Source organism: Coturnix japonica, chromosome 1 (genome assembly GCF_001577835.2).
Source record: "Coturnix japonica isolate 7356 chromosome 1, Coturnix japonica 2.1, whole genome shotgun sequence".
Classification (NCBI taxonomy): Eukaryota; Metazoa; Chordata; class Aves; order Galliformes; family Phasianidae; genus Coturnix; species Coturnix japonica.
This window is the reverse complement of record NC_029516.1, coordinates 57,798,340-57,821,540: the sequence shown is the minus strand read 5'-3', so window position 1 is coordinate 57,821,540 and position 23,201 is coordinate 57,798,340. Positions and strand designations below refer to the sequence as shown.

Here is a 23,201-nt window from a genome sequence, read left to right as displayed (position 1 = left end):
ACATTGGAAATAGTGGTGGCAATGTTGGAATATTGCAAAGTTTGCACCAGGTGGGTCTCATGAATGCTCACACAGGAACAGAAAGAACACCATATGCAAGTTTGTCAGGACCTACTGAACCAATACAAGGCTGAAGGTGACAGTTTCCTGGATCACATCATTACTGGTGACAAGAAGTGCTGTCATTACTATGAACCAGTGTCAAACTGGCAGTCCATGGAGTAGCCATGATGAATCCCTGATTGAAGAAAAAATTCAAGATGCAGCCTTCAGCAGATAAAGTGATATGCACCATCTTTTGGGACAGAAAAGGGGCGATCCTTCTGGATTTCCTGGAACTCAAGACAGATCATCAACTCTGACCACTATATTGTGATGCTGACTAAGGTGAAGGCTCAAACTTCCAGAGTCAAGTCAGAGAAGAAGATAACCTTTCTCTTGCAACATGATAACACCAGGCCCAGTACCAGTTTGAAGACTGTGGAGTACATTGCCAATCTTGGCTGGATTGTCCTACCACACCCACTGTATAGTCCAGATTGGCACCCTGTGACTTTTATCTTCTCAGGTTGATGAGAAAGATAGATGGCATGGGCAACACCTTCCTAGTAATGATGTCATCATAGAGGCTGTTAAACAGTGGGTCACCTCTGCTAGTGCAAATTTTTTATGAGCAAATGCAGGCTTTTGTTAATTGGTGGCAAAAACGCATAGCTAATGGTGGTGTCTATGTTGAAAGAGTGCTTAGCATCTGTGAATTTGCTCTATTGAATAGTGTTTCTGTGCTCTTTGTATCTGTTGTAGCTCCCATGGAAATAAATAGGAGGCATTATTTTTGGATAAACTTATGTATATGTTTCTGTATATAAGTTATACATGCGTGCTACATGTGTTATGTGTATGTAAAAGGAAGATAGCAGATTAACAACAAAAAAAGCCAATGACTTTCTCTGAACAAATTTTGCATATAAATCAATATTTTAATATTTCCACAAGGATCATTCTCAATAGAAACTATTTTCATCAGGTTTTTAATTTAACTGCGCACCAATTTAGTCTTGTATTTGACAGTCTAGTGCATCTTATCTCAAATAAAAGCTGTTTAAAGTGAAAACAAAAAAAATCCCGTGTGTGTTTAATGAAACCAGCTGTATCACACTGTAAACAGGGGAACAACTCCTTTCTTATGCATTTTGTAATTGTAACACTGCAAATGACTATACTTAAAGCCATGGTCTCACATAATGCAGTAACAATATTAAAAAAAAAATCTGTGCTTTTCAATGTCTGATCCTTCACTGACACAATACAGTGACAAAAGTTCTTTAATTGCAATAGAGCACACTTCACCCCTGGGAACCTACTTCTCCTTAGAAAAGGTGTAGTGTGGGATCATTAATTATCAAAAGTAATCGTGAGTAGAAGAGGGGTAATTCAAACATAGCATAGTAGTGCATCATCCACTTAAGTCAATTGGAACTGCATCTGCTTCCACTTCAGATTTGGCTTAAGGTCCATTTTGTCTCTTATTTGAATGATGAAGCCTCTATGACATCCCCTAGAGAAAGAAAGGGAACTTTCACTGCTGGCTCAAAGTAAGGAGATGCCTTGACTACATTCTGACAGTGTGTTGTTATATGCTCTAGAGACCCGTCTTTCTGACACAGGTTGGCACGCAGCTATGTTTCAACCTGTTAGGAAGTTGAGACAAAACCAGGCATGCTTCAGTGTCCTGTAATTTAAACATAATCAAACTTCATCACTGACACTGCCTCCTGTAAATCCATGTTTGTTTTTCTTCAGGTTTCCTGCCTAGGCATTCAGTGGTGTTTAAACTGCACCATGCTACAACATTCCCCATTCAAAACTGAAATGACTACTCAGGAAACGAGTTCTAACCACAAAGAAGTTGCAATATGAAAAAGAGGCAATTAGAAGTTGATTGAGCCTTGCAGGGAACTGGGAACGTATGAGAGATAGTTGAGTTATACATTTCAGAGCTATCCTCTGTCAGAGAGACAGTATGGACATCTGATAGTCACATTAAAACAAATAGTGGAAGTGAAACTTTAACAGTGCCAAATTATACTTTTAAATTCCCTTTTGAAATGCAGCACTTAAAGTCCTTCATTGCAACACTTTTCATTTTTACTAGTACAAGGTAAGTCAAAGCTTTTATAAGTCTTATAATTACAAGTCTCTATGGTACAGTTTCATTAAAAACTTTCATTAAACAACAGCTGCCCTTGTATATGGTCTTCTAATCAATTTGGTCAAACAGAATGACTTCTAATCAGCTGTTGATAAAAATAGAAGATGAAATTTTAATTCTAATAGATTAACCACAAACTCAAGATAGTCTTCAAAATCCATCTAGCTCTATTCTCCAGTGGATTTAACGACTATTCAGCAACTCATTACTAAATAGAACAAGATGAACATTTTCCAGTTCATTAAAGAAATGTACTATGTATTTTTGCATTGTCCTCATGATTCGTTACAGGGAGTCTTAATTACAAGATAATGGATAATGGTTATTAAATGCAGACTCCAGTAATGAAGCTCTATTCATTTGCGAGCCTCAGAGACTGCAAAGAGGGGAAAATAAAATTACTAGCTTCAAAAGATTAACGGATCAAATTATTATTCAATTTTGAAAATCTCATTCAGACTTCACAGAAACAAGAAGAGATTAAAAACTACTATTAGTACAAAAGTAGTGCATTTATATATTTATTTTTAAATAATATCTTAAGGCTATTACCAGAATAATCAGCTTTAGATGTGATTATTAGACAAACATACAGCCAATTTAGTAGCATCCTCCACCAAAGAAAACAATATATTTTTATTTCCTGAACAAATTCTATTCATGACACAAGAGCTTCCATGCAGGACTCCAGGCAGCCTCTCAGAATTCGGAAGATGCATGCTACCAAAGTGCTCTGCAACGTAATGTGTTATTAAAGTGGAGATTTCAGTAATGAAAAGGGGGATTTAAAAATCAACCGCCGCCATAAAAAGCAACTCATTAAGTAGAATTTATGCCAACCTTGTAATAACAAAAGTGTTTCATCAATTCTATTTCTTATTCATGTTTTCAAAAACATGTCTAAGGATTGAAGTTCAGTAGGAGGTTCATCTGGAAACTTAGGTGATGATTTAGAACCCCAAATTTATCACCCATCTTCCCAACTTCCTATGAATATATTCATGCAAATATCAAGGCTGATGTTAAATTGCCCCCTGGGTTGCTTGTTGCTTTCTCCTTCGTTTGGGTAGGTTACATGGAAGACTTACAAAATGAATTTGTCAAGGTAGACTTGTAGGCCCAGTGAGCCTGGAAAAGGCCACATTTTCTCTCTTTTTCACAGTGCAGCTGCGAAAGTACATTTGCCTTTCAGCGAGACAGGCACGACTTGTTGAATCCGTGAAGAGTGCGGACATCAAATCCCCTATGCAACACAGCAGCACCAGATGCCTGTTTCAGCTGGGCTTGCTGTGAACCTAGTAACAGCACTGAGGCCAAGAAAGCAAAAAATGCATTGTCTCAATCTAAATGGAGACAGAAATTTGTATAAACCACAAGGAATGCAACCAGTGCAGACTGTACAAAGAAACAAAGACTGTACAAAGTTTTCTAGGCAGTTGAGAGGCAGGCCATTTGAGCTGTGATCACTGTACCCTGTGATACTAGCTAGAATATTTCCAGATATTAAAACTCTGTTCCTCTGCTCTCTCACCCTACGCACACTATAAACACTGTAGTTCACTGAAGATCATTTAAACCAAGCCAGTTGGATTTGCACATGCTGAAAGTAGTGGATCAAGCAGCTTGAACCCACACCTAGAGGTTAAGATAAGGCCCACTATTTATCCCACATACTCATTAAACCTTAAGCACCCAAGTGCAGGGAAAGACTTGCCCATGGCAAGAGACTGGCAGGGCAAAAACACAGGGTCCTGTTTTCCTGAAGGCCAGAATTGAGCTGGTCATCCTACTGCTATCCCCACCATCTTATCAAAACATCACAAAACTTCCCTGTCCCATGCAAAAATGAAGCAGAGCCTGAGAACCAAACAATGCTATTTAGCTGACAGCATCCAGGAAGCATATCACGGTTCCATAATTAAGCAATAATAAGCAGTACAGCAATTGAGGAGTAATCACAACCTTTTGGTTGCGAAGAGCTTCAAATGCCCTTGGGGAACGATTATAACTACAGAGTCTGAGTTGTTGCCTTACTCTTAAAAAAGCACAAAGATGCATCTGGCAGTTTTAAACAGTAGTTCAGAGACATATGCTTGCAGAGGGACAATTATGCCATGTTACCTAGTATGTACTTCTAGTGAGTAGAAATGTATCTGGTTGCTGCAGCTTGGCTATAACAAAGTGTGGCAGCATGGGGTAGATGCAGTCCCTTACAGGACTTCTTGGTCTGTTGTCACAGAATCATGCTGTTGAGGAGATCAGTGTAAGCCCCTGCTTTTTATGCTGACAAGGCAGCAGTAATAATATCACTATCAAATACGCGTATACGAGTTCCATGAGCAAGACATTTTATTTTATGAGTACCTAAAAATAAGGATCTTAAGATCAAACCTCTGAAAATGAGTGACCAGGCTAACAAAAGAGGCTAATTCTTATTAGCTGAGACATCATGTTAGTCCACTTACACACCCTTACTCTATCCCAGTTACAAGACAAAATATACTTCCTGACAGCTCAGCTTTGCCATTTAAGGGAAGAGAATACATATCTGTGACAACACGCTTCAATGGTAGCTCACTGAGCTGCTTCAGCTCCATCACACACAGTTACTGTGCCAGACCACTTGCTCAGGTGCCTATGCATCTTTTCAGAGCCTGCAGCTATGCTACCATTTTTGAAATTGCCAGCTTAAAATTTGGTATTTTGCGAACTCAATTTTGCAATTCTTTTCTGAGAAGTGCCTGCATGGAGCAAAAAATGAATCAGAATGCGGGACTCCATGTTTAATGTCTATTTACAAATAAGACAACCTTTCTAATGACCTACTCTACCATCTCAGTTGGTTTTCAAGACTAGAAATGGATGCTTCCTTTCCTGTACACTATCTCTGGTAACGGGCAATCTGCAGGCCAAATAGTGCCCTTAGGAACAATTACACACACACATGAAGGGACAAATTATTAAGTCCATACTTATGCAAAATTCCCTGTAGGTGATCTCTGAAGGAATTCAGCATTGCTGAATTATGTATGGCTTGCTAATGCACTATTATAGTATCTACCACAGGTCTCCATAGGATACTATTACTTAATTAGTATTAGATTCTTGTGTGTTCATTTAAAATGTGTTTAGAAGGTTCAAAAGAACAATCCCTACCACTTTCTTTCATTCTGCTACAAGGCACCGGCTTTTGTTATTTTGAGAGCATTTCTTTCGATCCAAACCCTACTGTGAATGGTAAAAGAGAAAAGAAATAATGGACATGCTTCCAATCTCAGTGTCCACAGCTGGGATCCCTGTCAATGGTGGTTCTCGGTTTTAGGCTTCAAACCATACTAAAGCAGAGGAAAAAAAAACATGTTCGCAGTCCCCTCCCACAGTACCAAATAGAAGCAGTGTTAGGATGCGCATGAGTGCAGGAGCAGTACAGGCAGTTATGTGTCTCTGCAGTAGTCTTTCCTTGTCCTCTTCAATGAAAAACAGTAGCATATACTCCTAGGAGCAATGAGTGGAACCACAAAGAAGATTAAGGAATCCCTGCTTGTTAAACATTGCACTACTTCCCTGAGATTTTTGTTATTTACTCAAAAATGTGTACTATGCATTACACTCATGGGTTTTATAGTATACAACCCATATTAACCTTATTTCTTTTTGCAGATGGCAATACTAAAACTGGGTAAGGAGTTTGCCTAATGGCTTGTGACAAGCCAAAGGTAGAATGAATAAATAAATCAATGCATTCCAATGGCATATGATAACCATACAATAATTACCAAGAAAAAATGTATCTTTCCTCTCAGCTTATCTAGTCCGAGTGCTGTTCATTTCAGAGAGTTAACAGCACAGAGAAAGGTGGGCCCATGTCAATCTCATGAAGTTCAACAAGGCCAAATGCAAGGTCCTGTATCTGGATCAGAGCAATCTCAAGCACAGATACAGGTTGAGTGGAAAATGGCTTGAGAATAATGCTGAAAAGATTTTGGGGGTATCAGCTGATGAGAGATTCAACATGAGCCAGCAGTGTGTACATAAGAACAGGTTGCTCAGCCAGGCTGTGAATGCCCCCTCCCTGGTGGCATTCAAGGTCAACCTGGATGAGGCTTGGAGCAACCTGGTATAGAAGGATGTGTCCCTGCCTATAGCAGGGAGGTTGGGACTCGATTATCTTAACGGTCTCTTCCAACCCAAGCCATCTTCCAGAGACTAATGTGTAGAACATGGGTTGCCTCCAGTTTTGAGCAAGACACAAAACACAGGAGACATCAGTGCAAATCTCCTCTCTGCTCTAACATGAGAACATGGGTTCCGCCTGGGAGCATGCCCCTGTGCACCCAGGCAGAAGGTGAGACCAATGGCATAGCACTGGCCCAGCTGACTGGACCCACGGCATCTCCACAGCACAATACCTGTGACAAAATAAGGGACAGGCAGCTATGGCATTTTTATGCAGTGGAGAGAAGACTGGACTGGGTCAAAAGAGTATTTTTACAAGGGGGATGTTCCATCAGCTACTGAAGTGCTTGAAGAGTAGAAGAACCACAAACAACCCAAAATAATTCCAGAATAATATAGCTCAGAAACTGCAGCATAGAGCTGGCACAGCACAGTGTTACTTTATGCTGTAGCACTGCATAAAATCTAGAGGCAATGCTCTGCAGCATGCTTGGAGGACAGCCCACAGCAGCAGAGCTGCTCCCACTCATTGCCACTGCCATCTTCACTGTTACACAGAGGCTACCCTCAAAAAGGCAGTCACACCTTCAGCACCCTATTCCCACTCCTTGCTGCAAAGACAGCAAAGGCTGAATTCTGCATAAAAGAACTAACAGTTATAACAACACATAGTCTCTGCATGGGAATGTGGATATGGCCATGGACTGAGACAAAGGTGACCTTTCCCTGCTTTGGCAGTGTTACTATCACACAAACAGCATCTACAAGTATGCTAGGTTTTTGAGAAGGAACCACTGCACACCTTCTTATCACTTTACAAGTTGTCTCAAAAACAAGTTGCTGCTTTATTAAACAATACAAAGGCTGGCTTCTCCTTTCAGATTCAGGGCAGGCATTCAGGTTCTCAACACTGAGCCACGTTCAGGTTCTCTCACTGAGCTGAGCGAGAAAAGAAATTGTTGTGGGAGAACCTAGATGTTATTTCAAAATTTCCCCCCTCAAGCTAACTTAAAGACATTGAACTGCATTGCATCATTTACTTGTTCATACTTTAAATAATCTAAGCAATGACAAACCATCCTAAGATGTGATATAATTAAACCAGCAATGTTCTAGGCATCTATTGGCATTCCTGGCTTTGTATCAATACATCTTAGTCTCTCAAAATGTTGTCCAGTACATGACATTTTACAAACTGTGGCTAAAGCCCTGATATATCTACCACTAATAGCGCTAGCACTTGGAAGGAAATAATAAATATCCATGACTGCTTGGAATCACAGAACTACAAGGCGTTCCACATACCATGCTGTAGCAACCAAATTTAGCTTTGTACTGTTTAATGTTGATAGCAACTAAGAAATAAACATGTTAACATTAAAACTCAGGTATGCTTACATACTATATATTAGCTTGTAACAAAATTATCCACATTGAAATAGCAACTTAAAATCCATTTGGAGATACTCTATACTGAACAATGCGACTAGAAAATTAGTCTGCTTCATCAAGATTAGAAGGTGCTATGAATTTTGAAGATTAAATGAAACAACAACAACAAAAAAAAAACACACAATAGAGCCAAAATCATGACACTTCAATGTCACTTTGAGTGTTTTTCAACACACTGTAACAAAAGCAGTTTAAGATTCTGTTCTGACTCTAACCCAGAGGAAGGAGCGATTGATTTTTGAGATTTAAAAGTCATGTCTTAATGCCACAGTCAGAATCTGCTCAGCATCCATCCTCTTTGTAATGCAAAAGACAAATATCCAGCATCAGCTGCTCAGCCATTTTGTCTCTACACAGAAGAAGGCAGCTGATACAGGCAGAGGCATCTACAGCACTTCTGTGCTGGGGAGATTTTCAGTGTCAAAGAAATTTCCCAAGAGCCAATGTCCTACCTTTGCTTGAAAAATATTAAGTGACAGATACCACCAGACCCCAGTCTACAGTGACTTTGTTTCTTCCGTCTTGAAGAAATGAGATGATAGTTGCAGGCTCGCACAGCACATTCAACCATCTCCCTCCAGTAATCACGTGATTATGTGGGAAATGTTAAAGCTCTTGGCTTAATTTTTATGACAATTAAAAATCTTCAACACAATCAGCTTATGAACAGGTAGACTCTGCCATGGGTGCAGGTGTTGTACACTCTCCTCCTGATGCAACAAGTACCATAAGGGAAAAACCCTGGAAAGACTTAGTTACAAATAAGGTAGTGTATTTCAAGGCAGAATTGTCAAAATTACAAAAACCATGAGTTGTTTTTTTCTTTTTACACACAATAATTTAATAATATATACATTTAATTATAAGAAACTCACAGCTCCTCCTTTCCAGCAAGTCTGCCCCTCAGAGTGCTTCCTCTTTTCCCACCTTGATAACTTGATAGCTGGCAAAGCTGCAAAAAACCCACAAGTGTGGGCTGTTGGGTGGAGTGTCTTCACTACTGTCAGGAAGGTTATTTCAGAAGGTTTCTAGCTCTTCAGGTGGCCTGAATACCAAAAAACTTGCTGCTCAAACAACAACAAAAAACCCAACCAAAAGCTCTGACTGTGCAGCCACACTCTGAGCAGGAAGCACCTCTCAGCTGGGGGTCAGGGAAAGACACATTCCTGTGCTTTTTTGTTAAGAAATCTTTTTTTTTCCCCTCAGCTGTATTATTAATGATGCTTACATGGCAAAACTAACAATTTTATTTCAAAGGGATGCTTTATGAAGGCATGTTGCTGATTTTTCTGGCATAACAATCTATAAAGAATTAGTTAAAAAGAGAAGGAAATCAGAAGAACTCTTAAGCACCATCAGCAACTCATAAGAAGGTACTTAACATGCTGGGACGTTGTTTCTTCCCCTCCACATGTCAGAAGTCTGCATCCTAATCTGGTCAGAGACTACAAATATGGAAAGCACTGTGAACCAAAAGTGACAAAAATCTGATCAAACAACTGCCTGGCTTTTTGTTAAATGTAACTGATGCAGAAATACACATTTGGTCAACATACTGTCAAAATGAAGATGATATTTTAATCTTGAAATCTATATGCTATCTATAGGTTTTACTTTTTTCTAAACCAACACTAGAAATATGTCATTTTGTATACAGGCGTTTCATTCTTTTTATTGAAATACTGGGAATGAAAGAAATTGTGTATCAGATTCTCTAAGTGCTAGATATATGTATCCTCACTGGTATTAGTGGAGAGTTATTAAATGTCACTATTCATTGAGACAGCACATTTAATGTCTTTCTTACAAATATATATATATATATATATATATATGAAGTTCATATCTTTGCATGGAAAAATACTTTAAAGCCTTACTTTGATAGCAATGGTTTCTTTAACCAAACTTACACATTCTATAACAGAAGAGGTTAAGCAGAACATTATCCTGGCTTGACACTTGGCAAAATGCAGCACTGGTGACACTATTAATGTCACACCGGGAAGCACAACCACCTCATTATGCCTTTCCTTCTGAAATATTAAGCTCTTGGCACAAGAGAAAAAGCTGTCCATACTGTCTCCCACCTCAGTTTGGTTCTAAGCATGCAAAGTTTAGATCATGCAAAATACAGCAGTGAACAAAGCTACCCAAGGCTGCACCCTAAAGGAACAGATATAATTATGTGACAGATCCTAATACACTAAACTCAAAGCCCTGCAGGATCAACACATTCAGCAATGACTTCTAACAGAGCCTAAATTGGTATTTATACTTTCTGTAGTGACTCATGATTACTCTGTCAAAAGTAGGACTGTGATGCATACTTTGTTTCCATACTCACTCTAAAAGAAAACTACAAGTTTAAATCCTCTGTGTCTTATTATTATTAGCAGGCGGTTCTAATTGAGTAAAAGTTGACTGCGCCACGAGACTTAAGAAGTTTAGGAAACCTATCTTTTCTCCTTGCCATCTCAATAAAGATGTACACACTTCCATAAAGCTGCCATTTTTCCAAGTCACTGAATCACAACTGAAGTCACAAGGAATTGTGTGCTTAGCATTTCTCTACATCAAAGAACACACATACGTATCTGTAAGTATTTACACTGAAAAACACTGGTCTGAAGTAGGGAAGTAGTACAGTAGTGTTGCACGTACTTTCTATAGCAACTAAACAAAATATCCACTTTGATAGCCATTCACTGCAGAGTGCTTTAAAGCTCCCAAACGTTATCCAAAAGTAAAAATCAATTGTCTCCATTTAATTAGCTATCTCTTCAAACTTTCTCTGATCCAAATGATGGAGTTAAACAAAATGGTTACTAGTAACAGGAGGCTGTTGTTAACCAGAAAGCTAAGATGGGTGTATACATGGGGAGATCAGAAGAAAAGGATGCTGCTGCATGCTGTTTGTTTCTTCAGTGTGAATTTATAAAGGGGAGCGAAAAGTGTAAGATGAGGAGAACTAGCAAAAATTTTGAAAGGAATAAATTCTCAGGAACCAACTATGCTAAAGAAAAATGGAACATGGATTCGGCCCTAAAAAGATCAAATTATTCAACTATTTATTAAAATAGTTCATCAACGTAATTAAAATCCAAGTGCCTACAAAAAAATTATTTATGAAGACACTTTTAAAAGCCATTTGTTGTGAATTTAGGAAAGAATCAGTCAAAAAGAGCTTGTGATAAAAAGAAGTTATTTGTTCATAAAACTTATTTTGGTCTAGCATACCACTAAGAAACCCTAACATCTGCTCAATGGCAGCTGTAAGTAACATTAGGAACACTCAGTCAGTTTATATGTTTCTTTTTTATTAAAAAATAAACAGCTCTTTTTAAATTATTCACTAGTATATTTAGATAAAACTCTGTGCTGTAGCAATGCACATTTTGTGGAAAGGCATCTGCAAGCTTTGTATGATCATGATGATCTAAACCTTTCTACGTTTCACTGACTACTTTAGTCTTTATGTGATGTCCCACCTAATTTAGCAAATGAAAATGTAGAAAACCTACAAGCTGAATCAGAATCACAGCTATGAATAATACAGAATGCATCACTGATGCCTCAGATGCCCTACCTCCTTCCAACTTGCACGCATTCTAGTCTTATCTTCCCTTTGCTTTTCACCATTTAAAACTTCCTCTCAAACAGTCTTTCTGCTGTCTTTCATAAAACAGACCTCAGACAATAACTTCAGCTGGCTGAACTATTGCTAAGTAAGGAATTGCAGCGGTGTTAGTAATTACTAACTCTTTGTTCTAATTCATAGTATTTTCATTGTTAGATTGCAAAGTCCTTTGCATATTCCTGCTTTTTGCTGCAGAAACAGCACAAATGGCAAAGGAACCCCTTAAAATCTCAAGATTTCTCTTCATCCATCACCTTATCACACACTCATATAATTTTTAAACTCTTGCTTGAACACTTGAACAGAAAAATACATTACTGTCTTCCTAGGTTTCTCTTGTGTATTCATTTCTTACTTCATGATAAGAGCAAGTCTCTGTTAATGAACCCATAATGTAGATCAAAAACATGGAGTAGCTCTGTTTGTTTTATTAGGATTGTTTGGTTTTACTTTTAAGTAGCAAGCCAGCATTTCTGCAGTGCACTCTGGAAGGAGTTAGTTAGAAACTAAGTAAGCTGTAATTGTAATCCTGGTGCTGGAAGTGGCTGAAAATGGCATGGCTACCTTAGCACAGCACCCATCCAGCTAAAGGTCCCAGAGGAGCCTGCACAAAACTGCAACTGCACTGCGATCATAACCAAGCAAACTGCTCAGAAGCTAAATCTGGTTACATCCAGAGAGGCCACAAACTGTTCCCCATTACAACAATATAAGCAGTTAGCTATCAAGAGCACATAGTGTCTTGTTACCAAAGTAGCACATGCCAGTGCTACCTTCTCTCATGCTGACATTTGGAGGCCTGGAGAAACATGGCACTTTTTCCATCATACCCTAACAAGATGCTTTCTCATCTTACGGTTTGGGCTCCTGTAAAAGCTCCATTTATGTGTAAGGCTTTGCATTTCCCCTGAGCTCCCTGCATGTCCATTTTCCAGGACCAGTGGGAAGGATGCTTCTGAAGATACATGATTCATAATTTCCTTTTGCATAATTTAAGTTTAATGTGCTGCATGGAATATGGAACATCTCCATTTGTTTCTTTTTTGGTTCTTTAGAGATGAATTAACAAATCTTCCTGATAAACTGCAAAACTTTGCTGCTACAGTGTTTGAGACAGGTTTATCAGCTGGACGTTGCATTGGCCATGTATTGCCAGAGTTTGTAGAAGGAAGAGTTTTTGCTTACAGAGTTCTGACATCAACAAGGAGAAAGCTTTTCTACACCTTAGATTTACTGAGAACTCAGGAAATTAGCTTGAGAAATCAGAACACTGCAGGGAAAGTCACTCTATACCAGAAGTGCTAGAGGGAGAGAGACATCAAAGCAGCAAAAGGCAATCAGATGTCAGATGCCTGTTGACTTGCCCTGGACCATGGACTTTGCTGTCATCCTTGTCCTTGAAAATTCCACTTTGAGCAGGACTATTAATGGAAGCTCTGGAAAAGCAAATGCAGTAGGGTAACAATAAAATATACATAGTCAGAAACTAGATATCACCTTATCTGAGAGATGTTAACATTAAAAAGTATTTATCTATTAGTCTCTGATTTGACAAAATTAATTTTAAAAGATATAAACCAGAAGCATTTCCCACAGGTTGAAATTCCAAAGTACCGTATGAAAGAAAGAAGTATCCTCCATTCCTTCCAACATCTTCCCAACAAGGGTTGTCCTCTGGTGCTATGAGTCAAGGAGCAGAGAAAGTCTGCAAGGCAGATGAAGCCATCAAAGTACTTACCAACAAAGTTCTGGCCCCTTCACAGCTCACCAAAAATGAAGCAAGTTGGGAAAAGCTACAGTGAAGATATGGTGAAAAATACTATACTGTATTGTCATATTCTGATAGAAATATTTTCCTTTGAGAGAAGTCTGACAAACTCTATGAAGATGACCTTTTAAATTCCAGTTAAAAACAAATAAGGAATGGAAGCTGTTAAATGCAAGCTTAAACGCTTGCGATCAAATAATCAGTCCTATTTAGCTCAGCAAGGAATTTGTTTGTAGTAACATGCAACCCAGCAGTAAGCTTGCGTACTCAGCCTGCTTCCCTGCACTTAATGAAGTAATGCCTGGAAATACTGTGTCAGCACTATTAGGAAGTGGTCTGTTAAAAGTTAGCAGGTGTCTTTATATTGATCTCAGCATGTTTTAAGATCCATCTTATTTAAGATCCATCTTACCGGTAAGAACACAATCCATAATCTCCCAAACACTTAATTGTTTCATACAACTTATTTCTGACCCACTTTAATGTCTCAGTATGGAATTTGCTTATATGTTTCTACCTTTTGGTATGCTTCTTTGTTTTTCACAGTATTCCTGTTCCTGATGAGTAAATGGGTCTGTCTGAATGAGTGTCTAAGAGTGTTTCACAATGGCCTATTCATGTTTAAGATCATGGACTTCCAGTCTGTTTTTCCATTCAATATATTTCTGCTTAGAAAACTAATTTCACATTCTACTGTCATGAATGTATTCTTCAAAATAATTTCACAGAATCATAGAATGGCTTGGGTTGGAAAGGACCTCAAGGATAACCAAACTATGACCCCCCTGCTGCAGGCAGGGCTGCCAACCTCCACATTTAATACTAGACCAGGCTGCCCAGGGCCCCATCCAACCTGGACTTGAATACCTCCAGGCACGGGGCATCCACAACCTCTCTGGGCAGCCTATTCCAACACCTCACCATTCTTTCTGTGAAGAACTCACCAGGCCCTGCCACTTTAAAATCAACAAAAAAAAAAAATTCCAGGAGCTACAACCCTAAAATCATGCTTAGTTTATTTCCACATCTATATTAAGTTGCTGTTAAGGGACTGTATTTTCAAAGTGGTGTTGTACTTGCAATCTCTTAAAAGATACTTTAATATTTCATAAGGCAATTTTGTATAATTGATAGATACGGTAAATTAAATATTTATTTCTATTTTTCACTTGTTTAGTGGAATTTAGCACCTGCTGCTAACACAATAAAAGAAAACAACCTGAAATATCAGAGAAATAAATAGTACCCTGTGCATCTATTGATTTTACATAATATTTCCATGTTTTAAAATTGCATTCTCTCATACCATTACCTTCGGTATCAGAGCTTCACAGATGCAAAGGTTTCTGCTATAAAGCCGTGTTATTTTGATGGTATGTTTGACTAGAACTATTCACTGTGCAATGATTTCTGAGTCTGAGGCGATACAAAAGTTCAAAAGTTTTAATTCAAATTCTAACAAATTATTTAACATAGAAACAAGGTTTCATTCATGGGGAAAATTAACGCAACAGGGGTGCCTTCTTACCTCTCTGCATCGGTTGCTGTAAATTGAAAGTATACCATTTAGATATTCCTTAATTAACATGCTTTGCGAAGATCTTGACTATCAGCAAAAGAAAAACACCATCCAGGCATTTAGGATAATTCGTTAATAGAAGGCTGACCCCTCCCAGCAGCATGACACAATGTCAGTACCTGCCTGTTCACTGTGATCTATTTCACCCTAGTTTCAGAGGTTGAAGTGTAAATGGCTACCTTTCTCATAGGTCAAGTTGCTGAAATCTGCAGACGGGGATTCAAACTCTTCTGATATGCCAGAACACTAAAGCACAGCAAAAGAGACATAGGGGAGACATGGAAAATCTCTCCTACCTTGTGTAGAGTGCTATTAAAATGGTGGAAGGGAGGTGACCTCTGCAGCGATGGACAGTACTAGTCAATTCTGCAGTACACAATGCCATCACCCTCGATTACTAAGGCAAGCTGTGCCAGTTCCCATCTACACTGTCACTGCCAGGATTGGGTGTGCAGGGAAATCACAATCATATGCTCCCACCAGAACATTCCTAAAATTTCTCTTGCTCAACTTCCTAGTTTCAGCTGTCAGCAAGGGTATTCCATCTTCATGTGCAGACAGGGAAAATTTACTCCTTCTAATGACAGGAATGTACTTCTGCTTGTATCTTAATTTACTAGACCTCACTAAAGCCCTCTGTGCAATGTCAGTTTTATGCATGGAAAAACAGAGATGTTAACTGAGTTGTCAAAGGTGAAGGCAAGCCAGGATCCACTCTGCTTTCTCAAGCAATTCTACCCATCTTCTGGTTTCCTGACTTAGCTAGAAATACTACAGTCTCTATTTGTAAATGGTGAAGAGGTGGATGGAAAGTCAAGTAGTGTTACAGATGATGAAAATCAAATAAACAGGTAATAAGCTCATGGACATCATCTGTTTTTGCGTTGGTATTTCTTCTTTGACTTGAGAAAAGGTTTATATTCCTATTTCTGATTACAGAAAAACACCATTAATAGAATAGACATTTCACAAAATTAGAAAACTGAGTCACCAGGCATCCTGGTACAGCAAATATGAACAACCTCAGATAAGTATCTGCCCCCATCTACATTCAGGCTTCACTGTATACACTAAAACTCTGTTGTCCCCTCAAAGATTCTATGTATTTTCTTCAACATTTTTGTTTCTCCTGCATATTATTTACATATGCAAGGGTTCTGTTGCTCTTTAGACTTTACAGGTAAGACTTTTCATTAGAGCCTATGCTAGAGTTTCTTAATGATTCCTTTACTTCTGATTCCCTATACATACATAATTGAGTTACAGGTAGATTTTTAAGTCTCATTTTGCATTCTTTCCAGGTCAGCTTTATTCAAGCCCAACTCTGGGTTTGTGTTACTACTCTTTGCATGGACCCTCATCAGCAATCCAAACATGAGGGTACTGTGATTGCACTGTTATAACTTTTCAACTCCAAGTTTATCTATTGCACCTACATTATTTCTAGTGATTAGCTGCAATATCACTGCTAAGCTTGTAGGCAATTACATCGTTTAAGGGAGCATCCTTGTACTGCCTTACTAAACATGCAGTTATCTGCATTTTTAAACTGCATTTAATCTTTTCCTTTTTCTTTCCCTTTTTCTCTTTCTTTTTCTTTCCCGACTCTGGATCAGAGATTCAGGCTGGACATTAGGAAGTATTACTTCTCGGAAAGGGTGGTCGGGCACTGGAATGCACTGCCCAGGGAGGTGGTGGAGTCGCCGACCATGGGGGTGTTCAAGAAATGTCTGGACGTTGTGTTGAGGGATATGATTTAGCTGGGAAGTATTGGTGATGGTTGGACTGGATGATCTTCTAGGTCTTTTCCAGCCTTGATAATTCTGTGATTCTGTGATTCTTTTATACAAAGTATACTTAAAGACTTTCCATATTGTCAAGAACACGTGTTGATCTAACTCCTAATCCTAAATCTTTTTTATTTCATAATATATGAATATATATATAATATTCAAACTTCTGAATGATACTTGCTGCATCACCCGCTCTCAATCTTGTTTTTCATAGCATGTTTTATGTTCATTCCTTGCACTGAACTTTCAGTGATGTTAACGAGAGCTGTGAAAATGCAGACTATGTAGAATGCAAGACATGTATTGCAGCAAAGACAGTGAAGTAATCAACAACTAATGATTCAGTACTGTTAAATACAGTCCTGATGAGCATCTTACAGTGGCCACACTGCAACCACTTCTACGTTGCAAGACATTACCCAAGGCGATGATCCTAAACATATGTGTAACACTGTATCCTCACAGTGCAAAGAGCTGAAGTAGTTCCAACTCTGAAAGTTCAAATTTACCTAAAAATTCTGAAGGGACGGGCAGATCTTTGCATTAGTGAGGTATTTTCTGCTAATATTCACATAGAAGAGGGCTGACAAAAACATCATATAATGCACTCTTGCTAAACTAAAGGAAGAAGGAAGAAATTTAGCCTACAATAAATCTAATCTGTACTGCTGGAAGATCACAGTCAAAGAAAATTGGGATTTTCCTCTACCATTTGGAAATACAAGTAGAACTTTCTCTGCACTGTGCTTTGTTCACTAGAAAAAGCAGGCAATGCAAGAACACAATGCATTTCAATATCCTTCCAGTGAACGCAGCTCAGTCAAGACAGCACAACAAGTAACCAATGTTGCAGCTTGGATGCCCTTGGTCCTGCATCATTGGGGAGAGAGAGAGCAAACCACCACCAGATTGTGACTGAGATAGATAGACCTACTCACCAGTCAGAGAGTAAGTCCTCTAACCATACATTCAAAGACTGAGGACTGACTAGTTTGCCTCCAGGCTTATACTCTAAGCCAGAGCTTAGCACCATCAGTCAACTTGGAAAGCACTCAAAGATTATTCACTGCTGTAGAAAGGAATTGACGGTTTTGATCTGGTCTGCTTTAGAAACATGACAGACACATGTGACTCCTAATTTCTGACTGTCTCTTTACAAGGCAAAGTGAACCTTTTACAGATACACAGTAAACTCAATATAGTTGCATGTGTTTGAGATCTGTAAAAAGAGACAAACTGAAATCATTTTTCGTTTCTACTACCAAGCCTCCACCCAATTTGCCTTTCATTTGCTCTGGGCTCTAATAACTGTCTTACTGGTATCAAGTTACAACTGAATGCTGACACACAATTAAATTATATTTTTCTTTAAATGTAATACAGCTGCAATGCTACTGAATGGAATCTTCAACCTCTGGTGTAAAGACAGGATTTGAAATCTTACAACTGACTTAAGGTTGACTTCGGACTTGACTGTTACAATCTTCACCTCATACTCCACAGGGTTGCTGTGAGATTTATTCTGCTATTGTCTGCATGTTCGTTGAAAATGTAAAGTGCTATCTAAGTGCCAACTATTATTATCATGCATCAGTCTTATTTTCAACATTAGTATTATCTGCACAAAGCATGTCTAGCTTCTCAATCAAATTTTGCTGGTTTAGTCTCCTCACTTCTTTACTTTTCACTAGACATTTGCTTGGCAGAACTTCTGCTTCAGCCCATAGCAGCCCACAGCCAACAGTATAAAATGTATCCCTAACACTCAAAAGTTTAAAGCCACACCACCTATCCTGACTCCAAACAAATCTTTATAAGACACTGCTCAAAACAGCAACAGTTATTGGTACTTCAGAATTTGTGTTCCCATTATTTATGCTAAAATTGGATCTGCAGCAACATTAATTACAGTATAGGAACCTCATTTAGAGCTATGTAGCTAGGCATCATTCTTTGATGTTCCAAACCATAGTTCTTGGACCCACTTCATTTATTCACTGAACTTTTATCTTTTCTTAATAGAGGACAAGCTTTTTGCGTGGTGGGATATTTTGATCTTCAGGACTTTTGAGGAAACCTTTTCAAGCAGAAGTTTTGTGTCATGAGTTTTCATAGGGGAACTCTTGCATCTCTGCATTCTGAAAGAAAGACTGAATAGGACAGTTCTCAGCCAGTTTCTCCCTAGAGCTAAGACAAAGACGGCCTATTTGTTGCTTTAGGTTCTGCTGTGAAAATGATAGGTGCATTATTTCTGCTCATTTTGGAATTAAAAGTATCAAAGCATCTCCAAATTTCTGTCTGCAGATTCCATGTGGTCTAATATTCTTCTTCTGGCCTATTGGCATGAGAGATTGTATTGCCTCAGCCATCTTTTGATAATTTTTGCATGCTTCTTTATGCTAGAAAGTCTAGATGTTAGGGTTTTTTAGCACTAACACATTCCTTTTCTAAATTCAATCTTTATGAGTCAGTATCTCAACTTATTTGACTATTTCATGACCTACAAAAAATGTCTGAAATCTATATGTGTAGTAGAACTACCAGGAAGCATACGTCTCTTCTTCCTGATCTTTACAAAGGTACTTGTTTGGTATTTTATAATGAAAACAAGTACTTCTCATATGCCACTGTTGCGTTTCTCTCAAATTCTCAAATAATGAGGTACATGAAGTGTACTTTGGAGACCAGTTTTCAGTTAAAGACACAGAAGTTTTCACTTTTAAAGCAATGCACATTTACTTAGTCACTTCCTCTACCTCTCCCACCTTAATTAACATGAATTCTTATGTAAAATAATAAAGTTTTTATAAATAGGTAATATTGCTAAAACGTAACTTTCCAGAATAAAATCTTTATGTAACTAAATCATCTGCAACTTTACTGAAGCTTTCCTTTCCTGCTGCAAGTTTACCATCTTCCCCTTTCCTTATCTGGCTTCCTTGGCACTTTATAATATAGTTTGTGTCAAAAAAATGTAACAATAAAAAAACCTGTCACCGTGTCATAAGCAAAACAGTGAACAGGATCTGTTTGTGGTTTGTTTTTGTTTCTAAAGACAACAAGATGAAGAAACATACTGTAGTTCCCACTAGTACTGGGGAGCCAAGAACTCCTATTCGTGTTCCTGAGAACCATTTCCTGAAGAGGTTACAAAGATGTACATTTGTGTTTCTCCCATAGAGATGGACTTCAATCAAATGAGATGCTGAAAATCACTAATTAGTTCGCTCTGCTCAGCGTTTGTAAACTTTCTGGTTGAATCAAAGATGCAGTCTGATGCCCTTGGGAAGCTCATGCATTCAAATGCACCGTAAAGATTTTATGATGCCCCAAAAATGGCAGTGGACAGTACAAGCTATGAACAAAAATTCCCTGATTTGTCTCTGAGACTTTATCTCAGCTTTCTGAAAACAATGTGCTTCTTTGGTAGTGACACAGATCCACTGCTGTGTGCTCCTTACCTTCTCCATTACCCCCTCCTTAGCACTGCAAGAATTATTCTTGCTAGCTGACTCACTGTCCTTAGAGGGCTGTCAGCCTCTTTCAGAACAGCACTCAGAAATAGATACTTAAATATTCCAGAATAATTTTTAGCATGTCAGTCAAATATGTAAAAGGGTTGCTTAAAAGACTTTAAGAGAACAAGTTGCCTATTTCCATTCCGATGTCTTTTTCTCTATGTAGTGTGCTAGAGAAAGAAGAAAAAGTAGGCATGTTACCTAGGAGAGATATGGTTTCAGACACAGAATGAATCAAAAAGACGCAAATTATTGTATTTGCTTAAAATACAAGCAAATTATTATCAAATTCACCATGAAGACACCCTTTTCCCCAGTTTCCCAACAAGAATGTTGTACAAAGTGCATTTTCTACAGCTGTCCCTGGCCTCCAGTGCACTGCTGGGAGCTGCATGTCCTGCTGGGCTCAGGCTCTTTCATGGGCGAAAACTGTGCTCCAGAGCACAGCTGCTTGCCTGCAGACATTGTCGATGCAAACACTTCTGAATATAGAAGTGCACAGGCACAACACTCCACCCTGAACATGGTTCTTAGTATTATTTTAAAATTCCAGCCAATGTAGAGGTGCAGATTTTTCACACTACTCGATGTTTTGGCATGCCTTTTTAAGTCAGCCAGCTGTGCTGCTGACCCCCTACCTGGAAGCTGAATTAGACCGAATGGAACTTGTTCCTCCTAGCACACATCATCACTCCTTGTGCACACACCAGCACAAGGATGACTGTACAGAAATTTTGGAAAAGTACTTGGGAGTCATCTGTGTTACATTCCCTGCTCGGATAATTGCTTTGTGAAAAGCAGAGTAATTTTATAAGGAGGGACTGAGACGCTTACTTGCAAACACAAATAAAATTCACCTTTGTGAGGGAGACCTCAGTCAGTGAGCCCAGGTGCCAGACATCCCAGGCAAGCTTTTTAATCACGTGGCTATTGCTAAATCTGCACTGTGACACTTTTTTGTCCCCAGCTTTCCGAGTCTCACAACTGAGACAGATGGGAAATCTGAGAGCTGCTCTGAAGTAGCGTCTGCTATTTTATTATGCTGGCCTACAACGTCAAAGGTGGATGTTGGTGGCAAGGAAGTAGAGGTTGAATCTTCCTGTCAATATTCCACTATATTCTGTTGCTGTTTGACAGATGGCAGCAGAGGGGCAGTCTGACAAAATGGCGTCTGATATGGAAGTGTGTATGAAGCAAAGGGATGTCACTGAATTCCTCCATGCAGAAAAAATGGCACCCACTGGCATTCATCAACACTTGCTGAATGTTTATGGAGACAAAACAGTGGATGTGAGCACAGTGAGGTTGTGGATGGTACACTTCACAGTCTCACAGCCTCACAGTCCCGTGTGGGTTGGAAGGGACGTTAGAGATCATCGAGTCCAACCCCCAGGATTTGAGCCCCCTGTGTACCAGAGCGGCACTTCTACCACTGCGCCAGTAGTGGTGACAGCAACAGTGAGTCACCTTAGCTGGTAAAGATTTTTATAGAGTATGGCATGCATGCTGGTTTATTACTGGTGAAAATGCAAACCTAATGGTAGCAACCATGTTGAAAACCAGTGCTTTGTAGCTGAGAATCTGCTCTGTCAAATAGTGTTATCACGCTCTTTGTATCTGTTGTGGTTTCTCTGGAAACAAATAGGAGGCATTACTTTTGAAGCTACCTATGTACATATATTTTAAAAACACGCTGTGACAGTCCAGTGATTCAGGACCTACATGTGAGTGTGTATGCTCAACAGTAATGTGAACATATGTAAGGCTATGATTTTGTACTCCCTGCATGGTAGACTTGCATTATGCACTGCACAGTGAAAGCAGGTTAAGGACTGTAAGCCTCATACTCACTTGCACTAATACAATTGCATGAAAGGCAAGGCAGTACACTAGGTTCCTAGGGTGGTGACAGTTTTCAAAGAAAAAACAAAACATAATCAATCTTAAAAAAAAAACACCAAAACTAGTTATCCCTTTCTGAAGTAATTTTCAGCTATCAATTCTGATCACTCAGTTTTACTGAGCACTTCTAACAACATAACTGAAGGAGAAGCAAATTTTGGTTCAAGGACAAGAACAAGTGGCCAGGGGCAGAAAAGAACTTCTAAAGCCAGTTTTGCAATCAAATCCAATATACTGTGTAACTCATTTCCTCACATATGATTAATCACTAGCATCAGGTTTATCAGAGGTGCTGCTTTTTTACATTTATTTCAAATAAAAGTCCCCAGGATCTGGCATACCCACAAGATCAGCTAAATCTTCTTTTCTTTCTTTCATTTAAATCAGAGCACCAGTTGTAAAAACATATGGTCACAAAAGAGAGAGCTCAAACCTACTGTGCCAAGTTTCTTTCACCCCAAAATATTACAAGTATGCAAATCAAACAAATATCTGGAATTTGAGGTTCTCAGCTACTCTGACAAGTCAGAATTTGAAAATTTAGCTTTCAATGCGTGTGTATACAATCTTATTTTTACACTTACCCACAAAGAAAAAACAAGAGACTGAAATAAGGGAATTACAGCACATACTCGCATGGTTAGGTATCTTGTAAAACAAATAACCATGCAAGGAAAATCATTAACAATAGGGCCATCTGCTGTATTTCAAAAAAACTACACCAGCGAAAAATCTGAAAATGTTCTAATGCTTTACAGTCTGAATTTCTTAAAAAAAAGATTATAATTAGAAACAATATTTACTAGCATAATACTGGTACTATGTACTTAATGATCCTAATTGACTTTGTAGCTGAGCAAGTAAAAAGCAAAAGAAGCCTCTCATTCCATCTAGCGTAGATAAGCATAGCACTGTGTAAAAAGACAAGGAGGTCAGCTGCAAGTTGAATATTTATTTAAATACAGACAAGACACTCAAATGACCTTTTCTTCCTCTAAAATAAGAAATTCCAGGTCTGAAGAGCTTATGGTAGAAAAAAAAATATTGAAAAAAATGACCCAAAATTTAGTCAGAACTTGGGCTTACAATGGTTTTCAGGGTATCTTCACATTTCCCTCTGCCAATACAGTTGAAGTGCCCTCTTTCAAGTATGGTGGAAGAAGC

General features: G+C 38.7%; 1 protein-coding gene across 3 annotated transcripts in view; it reads right to left on the bottom strand.

The window, feature by feature from the left end:
• DERA (deoxyribose-phosphate aldolase) overlaps nucleotides 1–23,201 on the bottom strand; it is a 56,746-nt gene that overhangs the window by 12,760 nt on the left and 20,785 nt on the right. The gene's annotated exons all lie outside the window — the stretch shown is intronic.